The following is a 10872-nucleotide window of genomic DNA, read 5'->3' on the forward strand; positions in this document are numbered from 1 at the left end:
CAGCATCAGCATCTGCAGTAGCAGCAGTAGCACCCAGATAAGCATGTGTGCTAGGTGCACACACCCTTTCAGGCGTGACAGAAGCCCCAGTAATAAGACAATCGACGGTAGCTTGAGTAACAACAGTCCCTGCAACAGTAACATTTGTGGCTACAGGCAAATCCGGATGTTTCGGTTGGTTGATCAACAGCATCATCAGTAACGGCTTCAGAATGAGTTGGACAAGGACGCGCATTAGACACTGCCCTGCGTGCTGCTGCGAGACTACAAAGTCTTGCATGCAAAACTTGACATTTTCTTACTAATTGTGCAGCCGCATGGTTAAAACCCTCAAAGTCAAACCATTTAGCTCGAGTGGAGGTACCATCATTGTGTTTGAATAATTTACGGGGTGGATCCATGGTGTGGATTTTAAAAGTCAACTATTTAGAAAGCTGGTATCAATGAGATCTAATAAACCCGAGGTATTGTTTATTGTCTGCTGGATACTAGTTAGAACCCCTGCTATTTCTTGCAAGTTCCCTGGTGCTGCTTCTTGACGTTGGTTGACTTTAGCTGCTATTTCTTGCACATCCCTCTGTACTGCTTGTTGATGTTGGCTGAGTTTGGCATCAAAGATGGTATATATCATTTTTTGATGCAGAATGGGTCTGATCAAAAGTAGATGTGTTTGCTGTATTTAAGTATGCGTCGTATGCCTGTGATATTTGCGAGTCTGTTATGCAGCCTTGTTCAAAACCTATGTCTGAATCAGTGTTGTTTCTGAGACAATCTGGTGTGGTGGGTATATCAACTATATTAAAAATCTGATAGACTGTACTCAAAAACATCGCTGAAATCATTAGGCAGACACTCACTCGCGGTTATGCATGGACTGGCGATGAAGAATGGTTCCGAGTCTCCATTGTTGCACAAAGGTTGATTTTTCTGAGAGTTCGATATCGCGTAAATATTATTTTCCCATTCTCTCCTTTCTGTCTCTTGGACTCTTCCTCTGCCAGCTGCTTCTTTCTCTTCTCAGCCTTGGCCGCCTGTTCTGTCCGAGTTTTGTTTTCCTTCAGCGCCTTGATGAAGAGTCCTCGGAAAGTCCTGATGGTACCGAAGAGTTCCTCCAGTGACAGCTGATTGGCATCTTCACGTAAATAGACAGCCAGTTCTCCGAACAACTCCAGATTTGACTCAAGAACTTTTTCATACTGCTCCTTCACCTCCGCCGCAGAGTTGGAGACTTTCTGAACTGCTTGAGGAATATATTTACGTTCAAGCTTTTGTTTGGGTCGATGAACGTGATCTCTTTAGGCTCCTTCTTGACAGGAGCAGCTGCCCCCTTGTCTTTGTGTTCGGCCACCGGGAGGCAGAACAGCTGCTCGATGCTGCTGTAGTCGGGCTCGTGAGGAGGTGGCTCTTTCTGAACCGAGGCCCACATCAGAATCAGAATACTTTATTGATCCCTGGGGGAAATTATTTTTTTGTTACAGTGCTCCATTTTAAACCAACATTAAGACAAGACAGACAATACACTAAGAATAGTACCATACATACATACATACATACATACATACATACATACATACATACATACATACATACATACATACATACATACATACATACATACATACATACATACATACATACATCACTTATAAATAAATAGTTGGAAAAGAAACATGTGTAGTTGTAGCAGCAAACAGTGTGTTAAGTGGATGCGTTGTACAGGGAGATGGCCACAGGCAGGAATGATTTCCTGTGTCGTTCAGTGGTGCATCATGGGTAATCTCAGTCTCTCACTGAACGTGCTCCTGTGACTGACCAGCATGTCATGGAGTGGGTGGGAGGTGTTATCCAACATTGTCTTTATCTTGGACAGCATCCGCCTCTCCGACACCACGTTGAGGGAGTCCAGCTCCATCCCCACAACATTGCTGGCCTTACGGATCAGTTTATTAAGTCTGTTGGCATCTGCGACCCTCAGCCTGCTCCCCCAGCATGCAACAGCATAGAGGATCGCACTGGCCACAACAGACTCATAGAAAATCCTCAGCATTTTCTGGCAGATGTTGAAGGACCTCAGTCGCCTCAAAAAATAGAGACGACTCTGGCCCTTCCTGTAAAGTGCTGTGGTGTTTTTAGCCCAGTCCAGTTTATTGTCAATGTGTAGTCCAAGGTATTTATAGTCCTCCACAAATACCTTGGAGTACACATTGACAATAAACTGGACTGGGCAAAAAACATGGAGTGACCATCAGTAACAGTCCGAAGTTTCTGCCAGTTGAGCTTCTTCATCCTCAGAGTGGGACAGCGGCTTGTCTTTGAGGGCGCGCTGCAGCCCAGGGCCTGGCTACTCTGGGCCACAATCATGCCTGTTGGAGGTGGAGGCGGAGGAGGCATGCCGGGTAAAGGTGGAGGCGGTGGTGGCCCACCACCCATCCCTGGTGAGGGCGGGGGGGACCCCTGGTCCAAAGGGCAGAGGAGGTGGTGGTGGTGGTGGTGCCATTCCAGGCAATGGAGGAGGTGGCGGGGGACCAGCAAACCCTCCAGGTAGCGGTGGAGGAGGTGGCGGCGGGGGCGGGCACTGGTTAGAGGGCGGTAGAGGGGGTGGTGGGGGTGGCGGTGGAACAGAGGTACACAGTGGCCTTTTAGGGGACGGTGTTTGGCTTCTCCGTGTACGGGTGATCCAGCTCCGTCTGCACAGCCTTATCCACTTTGACCCGCAGTCCGTCCACCTCGTGCCGATCGTCGCAGCTTTTTCTTTTAAAAGCCATCAGCCGCTGCATGATCTTCTCACAGGACTCCATCTGAGAGTCCTGGGCGAGCAGTATGGCTCTGTTAGTGATGGCCTCCAGAGCCAGCCAGATGTCAGGGCGCCCTGGTCCCAGCACCAGCAACGTCTGCAGGATGGACAACAGCTGGAGAGAGGCTGGGGAGCTGCTCACCTTGTTAAAAAGTGTAGTAAAAACCTCCAGGTGATTACTCATATCAATGCCCCCATACACTCGCAGGAGCTCTTCCTCATCTTCAGCCATCGCCTCTTCAAAAGCTTCGCACTGAATAATCAAGTCTTCATCCTCCTGCTCCCTCAGCTTTGGCAGAACATCAAGTAACTGAAGCCCTGCAAGCAAAATAACACAAAATGACACAGCTCCGAGTAAAACAACAAGAAATCAGCGGCTTTTCATGAAATGTCTTACAAAAAAACCCCACATATTTTGATTTTCTCTATTTAGCTGGGTAACATTTTAAGTGAGACATTTCACTGACTCCCTTAGCGTGGCATTTTCAGCAGCGAGCGTTTCCACCTGCTGCTGGCTGAACTCCAGTGATTCTCGCAAGGATTTAAATTCCCGGTGTAGAATCTCCACCAAGTACAGCCTTGCATCGAAACTGGACAATCGTTTGTCGATTGACTCAAGGATGTCAGCTATGTCGTTGCCGGATGGCGATGTTGTGCCAGGGGAATCTGCCGGGCAACATCTTTTCGATGACTGCGTCTCAGATTTGGCCGGGGAAGATGCACTCTGAGCCTTCATTATGAGATCCTGGAAGAACTGATCAATATAATCTTGGAGAGCCTCTAAACTCTCCCCGTTGTTCTCCAGGGTGTTGGAGATGATTTAGATAAATGTTGTTAGTTATAAGACAATTGATAAGTGTATTTGGTAAAATTGAAGCTTAAAGGAATTTGTTCAATTCTAAGCTACCATTTGCTTTAATTTTTTCGCCAAAATCTCTGGCGTCTGACATCAGTTACAACATGAGTCGCTTACCTTGTCCGTCACTTCCGTCACTTGTAAATGTTATTAGGAAATGATCAGACAGCAGGGGGTTTTCTTCTTTTCTTCTTTGCTGGCATTTCTCTCCGAACTGGCAGCAAATGCAGCTTCTCAGTGACAATTTGTCACAGTCTGGCGAGGGCAGACTGTATGAATTGAAAAAGGACCCAAAATGCAGACTCCAAGGAACAGGGAACAAAACTTGAATGTTAACAAAAAGCGAGCCGTTTAATATGGCTGGTAAAAAAGGTACAAACAAAGGGCAAGGCAAACTGAAGCAAAATTAACACAAACCTAAACTGGGAAATCTAAACAAACAATAAGAAAAACCTAGACAAGAAACTTGGAAGCATGGCATAGGAAACATTTCTCTCCGAACTGGCAGCAAATGAAGCTTCTCAGTGACAATTGGTCTGTTAGGATCCATCTCACTGATAAACGATGGGGGCGCCAGTTTGCGTGATGGGCATGAAAGACTGTTGTATACCCTCTGCAGTTCGCTGAGATTTCGGAGGTCCAGCACTATCCAGATACAGCGTCTGACAGCCTTTGCTTTGCCTGATTTTCTTTTTGGCGACCCAAAGGCGACTGTTTTTCATATATGCATGGAGCTACCTGCCAGAGAGCAGCAGGTAAGCGCATAGTCCCTCCTGCTAGCCCTCAATGTCTAAGTGTATTTAACATTGAGAGGTGGGCAACGACGCCAGGGGTGGGGTGTACACCCTGATGGTACTTTGGACTCCGTGTATCGTGCCCACCCCCAAGATCTTATATGTATGTGTAATGAGAGTGTGAGTAATGTGAATGTCTAAGTTGTGGGATAAAATTGAGGCAGAGGCAGCCAGAAGGGGACAGAGGGGGGGTAGCCTCCTCTGCACCCTGGTGACATACCCCTACTCCAAGGCCCTGCATGTGTGGGTGGTTGTGGTGGAGCGGGAAGAGAGAGGCAGCTGGAGATGGGGAGGGAGGGAAGGGAGGAGCAAGTGACTCCTCCCTGGGGCCAGCTCCCCCGCTGACCCCAGTAGGCACCCCCATACTCCGCGACCCGCCAGGGAAAGGGGGCCCAGGCCCATCCAGACCGGGGCCCAGTGCAGCAGCGCCCCCCCGGCCCCACAGAGCCCGGGACAGTCCACCCAACCCCACCACAGAGAAAACTGCACCCACCCCACCATCCACTCATCTTCCAGACTACATGAGACAATAAACACCCAGGCTGAGATCTTCCTCCACCTCTCCTGTATCTCCCCCTCCTGCAGAGAGAGTTCCTGAAGAGAGTAAAGCTCCTGCAAGATGTGACAATCTCCCCCACCAGTTGAAGAGCCCCCCAGGTGGCTCGACGCACCGGCGGCACACTGCCCCAGGCCTGGGCCCCCATGCACCCACCCGCCCACAACCCCGGCAACACACCAACCAGGGTCCAAGCCCCCGAGGCCCGGCCAGGGCCCCAGCCCAGAGACGGAGCGCCCCCAGAACCTCACGCCCATCCCGGACCCATCCAGGGGCAGCCAGGCTACCAGGTCAGTAACCCACGTCCGTCAGCACAGACCCTCCCCTAGCCCCGCTGCACGCAGCCGCGAGGAAACAGTCACCTGAGAGCCAACAGAGCCCCCAACCGGACATGACCGCTACCCCGGGTTGAGCCCCCCAAGGAAGATGCCTCCGGGGAACCCCCCGACGCCCTAAGCCTGTCCCTACCCCCACACCAATCACAACAGTGAAGGCGGGACCAAACTATGACCCCCCCCACCCCCACTAGGTGATGGAGCTGATCAAAGGAGCCCAGAGCAATTGATCTGATGTGGTGGCAGAGGCTGTATCAAGGCTAATGTAATCTAATAGATAATTTCTATATTGGTTAGAATTAAGATTATTTTTATTTTTCCAGTTCATGAGGACTGTTTTCTTGGCGATGCATAGGGCAGTGAAGATCATATGGGCTATATTCTTTTCTGAAGTGACATTATCTAAGCTGCCCAACAAACACACTAAGGGGGAAGTTGGAATGTTACATTTCAGACACTTCGATGTCTTCACATATCTCGCGCCAAAACTTCTGAACTGGTGGACAGAACCAAAGAGCGTGGATATAATTGTCCGGTGAATTGGTTTGGCAGTGTGAGCAGTTGTTGGTAGACGTAAAGCCCATCTTGAACATCCGATGACCTGTATAGTGCACTCTATGTAATATTTTGTATTGAATTAATTGAAGACTGGGATTTCTAATTAGATGAAAGGTTTTTAAGCAAATCTGAGACCAGAAGTTTAGGTCTAAGTTAACTGATAAATCCGCTTCCCATTTTGCAATAGGAAGTGATATTGATTCATCTGTTTTAGAAAGCATTCTGTATATTTTGGATAGTAATTTGGGGGTTTTAAGAGTAAGAAATTGAACCACACTTGGTGGTGTTTGTAGTTCAACTTGACTGAGGTTAAATTTCTTTTTTACTATGGATTTAATTTGTTGATATTCTAAAAATCTTTTCTTGTTGATCCCATATTGTGTAACTAGTCTGTCAAATGAAATAAATTCTGTTCCTTCTAGTATATGTTCTAAATATTTGATTCCTTTATCACTCCAATCTGAAAAGTTTATCATATTATTGTTTTGTAATATGTCAGGGTTGTTCCAGATAGGTGTACGTTTGCATGGGATTAATGAAGACGCCGTCAATTTTAGAAACTCCCACCATGCTGTCAGAGAAGAGCTGATGTTGATGCTTTTAAAGCATTCATGTCGTTGGATGTTTGAGCTGATAAATGGTAGGTCTGAGATCTCTAGATTATTGCAGAGTGCTTGTTCTACATCTAGCCAAGGTTCATCTAAGAGGGTGTGTTTTAGCCATCCTGAGATAAACTGAAGCCTGTTGGCTAAGAAGTAGTGCTGAAAGTTAGGCAGTTCTAGTCCTCCTTTATCCTTGGTCTTTTGTAGTGTTTTTAAGCTTATACGTGGGGGTTTATTTTTCCAAAGGAATTTGGACATACATGAATCTAGAGATCTGAACCAATCTTGTGGCGGTTTAGTTGGGATCATTGAGAATAAATAATTTATTTTTGGTAAGACCATCATTTTTATAGCGGCAACCCTTCCCATGAGTGATATGGGTAGACATTTCCATCTAGCCAGATCATCTTCTACCTTCTTTAAAAGTGGGATATGGTTTAATTAGATCTGCAAGCTTGGGAGAAACATTAATACCTAAATATTTTATATTTCCCGATTGCAGTGGTGTAGAAGAGGAATTATGGAGGGAGCAATTAATCGGTAGAACTGTAGATTTTGACCAGTTAATTGAGTAATCTGATATTCTTGCAAAAGAGTTTATCAATTCAATCACCCCAGAGATATTGGTTTGTGAATTTTGGGGAAAAAGCAACACATCATCCGCATAAAGGCTGATTTTATGTTCCACGTTCTTGCATTTTATGCCCTTAATTACTGAATTCTGTCTAATTGCTGCTGCTAGTGGTTCAATAAAAATTGCAAACAGTGAAGGGGAGAGTGGGCATCCCTGCCTGGTGCCCCTCAAGAGACAGAAGCTGGAGGATGTCTGGTCATTTGTTCTAACACAAGCTGTTGGGGAATTATATAATATTTTTAACCAGTTTATGAAAGAGGATCCAAAACCAAATTTGTGTAAAGTTGCAAATAGAAATTTCCAGTTAACTCTGTCGATTGCTTTTTCTGCGTCTAAAGAGAATATTGTAGTTTCTAGGTTTTTACTGTATGAGTAGTCTATCAAATTAAGTAATCTACGTGTATTTGTTGATGAGTGCCTACCTTTTATGAAACCAGTTTGGTCAGGATGAATTAAGAGGGGGGTTATTTTCTCCAGTCTCTTTGAGAGAGCTTTGCAGATTATTTTAAGGTCTACATTTATAAGGGATATTGGACGATAGCTTGAGGGATATACAGGGTCTTTGCCTGGTTTTAGCAGGAGATTAATGTTTGCAGAATTCATATTTGATGGAAGTCTGCCCTTTTCTTTAATTTCCAACAACGTTCTGTAGAAAACTGGTGCTAGAATCGACCAGAATTCTTTGTAGAATTCTGCAGGAAAGCCGTCTGGACCTGGAGCCTTATTATTGGGCATACTTATCAGGGCTTCCTGGAGTTCACCTGGTGTCAGTGGCGAATCCAGTGCCATTGCTTGAGTGTCCAATAATTTTGGAAGAGTTATGTTGTCCAAAAACTGATCAATTTCTTTTTTAGATGGGTTTATTTGTGGTGAATACAACGTTTTATAGAAATCCCTGAAAATGTTGTTTATTTGTATCGGTTCATATATTGTGTTCCCAGATGAATCTTGAACAGCACATATAGTTGTTTTTTCTTTATTTATTTTTAGCTGGTTTGCTAGAAATTGACCGGATTTATTACCATGTTCATAATTTTGTAGGCGTAGTCTTTGTACTAAGAATTTTGTTTTTTTATCAATTATCTCATTTAATTCTAGTTTTGTTTTGCGTATTTTGTTCAATGTTTCCTGATCTTGGTGGGACGCGTAGGCTTCTTCTAGTGATTTGATGTTTTTTTTCTAATTCCTGAACATTTTTGTTTTCTTTTTTTCTTTTTATGTGATGAGAAAGAAATTATTTTACCTCTCATCACAGCTTTCCCTGCTTCCCATAGAACAGAAGCTGATGTTTCGGGAGTGTCATTATAGTCTAAATATAGAGTCCATTCTTTTTTTTTTTTTTTTAAATATTTAATAAAGTCTTCATCTTTAAGTAGTGATATATTAGTGATATATTAAGTTTTTACTTGGCGTAGTATTATTCTTGTGCATTAGTGTTAAAGATACAGGACCATGATCGCTGACAGCTATAGGGTGAATCTCAGTGTCTGAAATGTCGTTCAGCAGTGAGCTGCTGACCAAAAAATAATCCAGACGAGAGTAGGAGTGATGGACATGTGAGAAAGTATATTCCTTACTGGTGGGGTGAAGGGAGCGCCATGCATCGCAAAGACCAAAGTCGCTCATATACTGTTTGATTATATTTGTGGACTGCCAATTACGCTGAGTTCCCGCTGTATTGAGCCTATCCATGTCTTCATTTAGTCCAAGGTTGAGGTCGCCTCCAAGAACAAGTGTGCCATCTAAGTGTTCAGAGAGTGCACTGAAAAAACCATGAAAGAATGAGGGATCATCAACATTTGGACCATATACACTTGCAATACATAGCTTTTTATCCAGTATAGATAGTTTAATGATTAAGAATCTGCCCTCTGGATCTATAACTGTATCGAGTACTGTGAAATTAATATTTTTATGTATTAAAATTGCTGCTCCCCTTTGTCTAGAATTATAACAAGCTGAGAACACATTAGGAAACTCCGGTGTTTTAAGTTCATTCGAACCTCTAAGAGGTCTGTGGGTCTCTTGTAATAGGACAACATCTGCCTGTAGTTTTTTGAGTTGGTTAAATATTTTTAACCTCTTTACTCTGGAGCCAGCTCCATTTATATTCCATGTAATGAACCTCAGTGTACCCATAGATGTTTGTGTATAACTAGGGATGTATGCTGTGTGCGTCGCTTAGCCAGGTGGAGAGAATACGTCACTTGTTCATAAATAAAGAGAAGGAGAGAGAGAAAAAATGTGTGGCGAGATGCTCCCTGAGTCTGACTTTGTGTATGCATAGTTACTAATATGAGTAGGCTTGGCTTAAGTGTGTGTATCTTATATGACTGTGTGCGCTGTCTGACTGATGTAAATGTGCTGCCGTTGAGCGCATGGTGCGTATGTGTCGAAATAAAGGATGTTTGTGGATGAGTGTCGAAGCAGGTGATCGAGGCAGTGAAAGGAATAAAGAAAGAAACCAAGGACAGGGGTGAGCAGCATAAAACCAAGAGGGGGGGAAAGAGAGGGAAAAACAAAACAAAACGTAAACATTCCAATTAAATCACTGACGGAGAGTGACGGTGTTAATTCTGCTATGAAATCACACTTTAAGATGCGATTTGATACTGGTAAGTTAAACAGATGTTAATGCAAGTTAGTGTGAGTGGATAGAGAAATGGTGTAGCTGATTCTTATCTGGTGTGAGGTTAATACAGCCACGGAGTGATGTTGGGGTCGCGCCTTTGAGGGGACGGTGTTTGGCTTCTCCGTGTACGGGTGATCCAGCTCCGTCTGCACAGCCTTATCCACTTTGACCCGCAGTCCGTCCACCTCGTGCCGATCGTCGCAGCTTTTTCTTTTAAAAGCCATCAGCCGCTGCATGATCTTCTCACAGGACTCCATCTGAGAGTCCTGGGCGAGCAGTATGGCTCTGTTAGTGATGGCCTCCAGAGCCAGCCAGATGTCAGGGCGCCCTGGTCCCAGCACCAGCAACGTCTGCAGGATGGACAACAGCTGGAGAGAGGCTGGGGAGCTGCTCACCTTGTTAAAAAGTGTAGTAAAAACCTCCAGGTGATTACTCATATCAATGCCCCCATACACTCGCAGGAGCTCTTCCTCATCTTCAGCCATCGCCTCTTCAAAAGCTTCGCACTGAATAATCAAGTCTTCATCCTCCTGCTCCCTCAGCTTTGGCAGAACATCAAGTAACTGAAGCCCTGCAAGCAAAATAACACAAAATGACACAGCTCCGAGTAAAACAACAAGAAATCAGCGGCTTTTCATGAAATGTCTTACAAAAAAACCCCACATATTTTGATTTTCTCTATTTAGCTGGGTAACATTTTAAGTGAGACATTTCACTGACTCCCTTAGCGTGGCATTTTCAGCAGCGAGCGTTTCCACCTGCTGCTGGCTGAACTCCAGTGATTCTCGCAAGGATTTAAATTCCCGGTGTAGAATCTCCACCAAGTACAGCCTTGCATCGAAACTGGACAATCGTTTGTCGATTGACTCAAGGATGTCAGCTATGTCGTTGCCGGATGGCGATGTTGTGCCAGGGGAATCTGCCGGGCAACATCTTTTCGATGACTGCGTCTCAGATTTGGCCGGGGAAGATGCACTCTGAGCCTTCATTATGAGATCCTGGAAGAACTGATCAATATAATCTTGGAGAGCCTCTAAACTCTCCCCGTTGTTCTCCAGGGTGTTGGAGATGATTTAGATAAATGTTGTTAGTTATAAGACAATTGATAAGT

The 10872-nt window shown here is 44.8% G+C and overlaps 1 pseudogene; it reads right to left on the minus strand.

The window, feature by feature from the left end:
* Nucleotides 1–863: 863 nt before the first annotated feature.
* On the minus strand, nt 864–10327 carry LOC146571676 (inverted formin-2-like; annotated as a pseudogene).
* Between the last annotated feature and the right edge of the window lie 545 nt (nt 10328–10872).

The sequence above is a fragment of the Mchenga conophoros genome, linkage group LG7, assembly GCF_057382185.1.
Source record: "Mchenga conophoros isolate Kocher_MC1m ecotype Shallow Benthic linkage group LG7, M_conophoros_male_GT1.1, whole genome shotgun sequence".
NCBI classification, from domain to species: Eukaryota; Metazoa; Chordata; class Actinopteri; order Cichliformes; family Cichlidae; genus Mchenga; species Mchenga conophoros.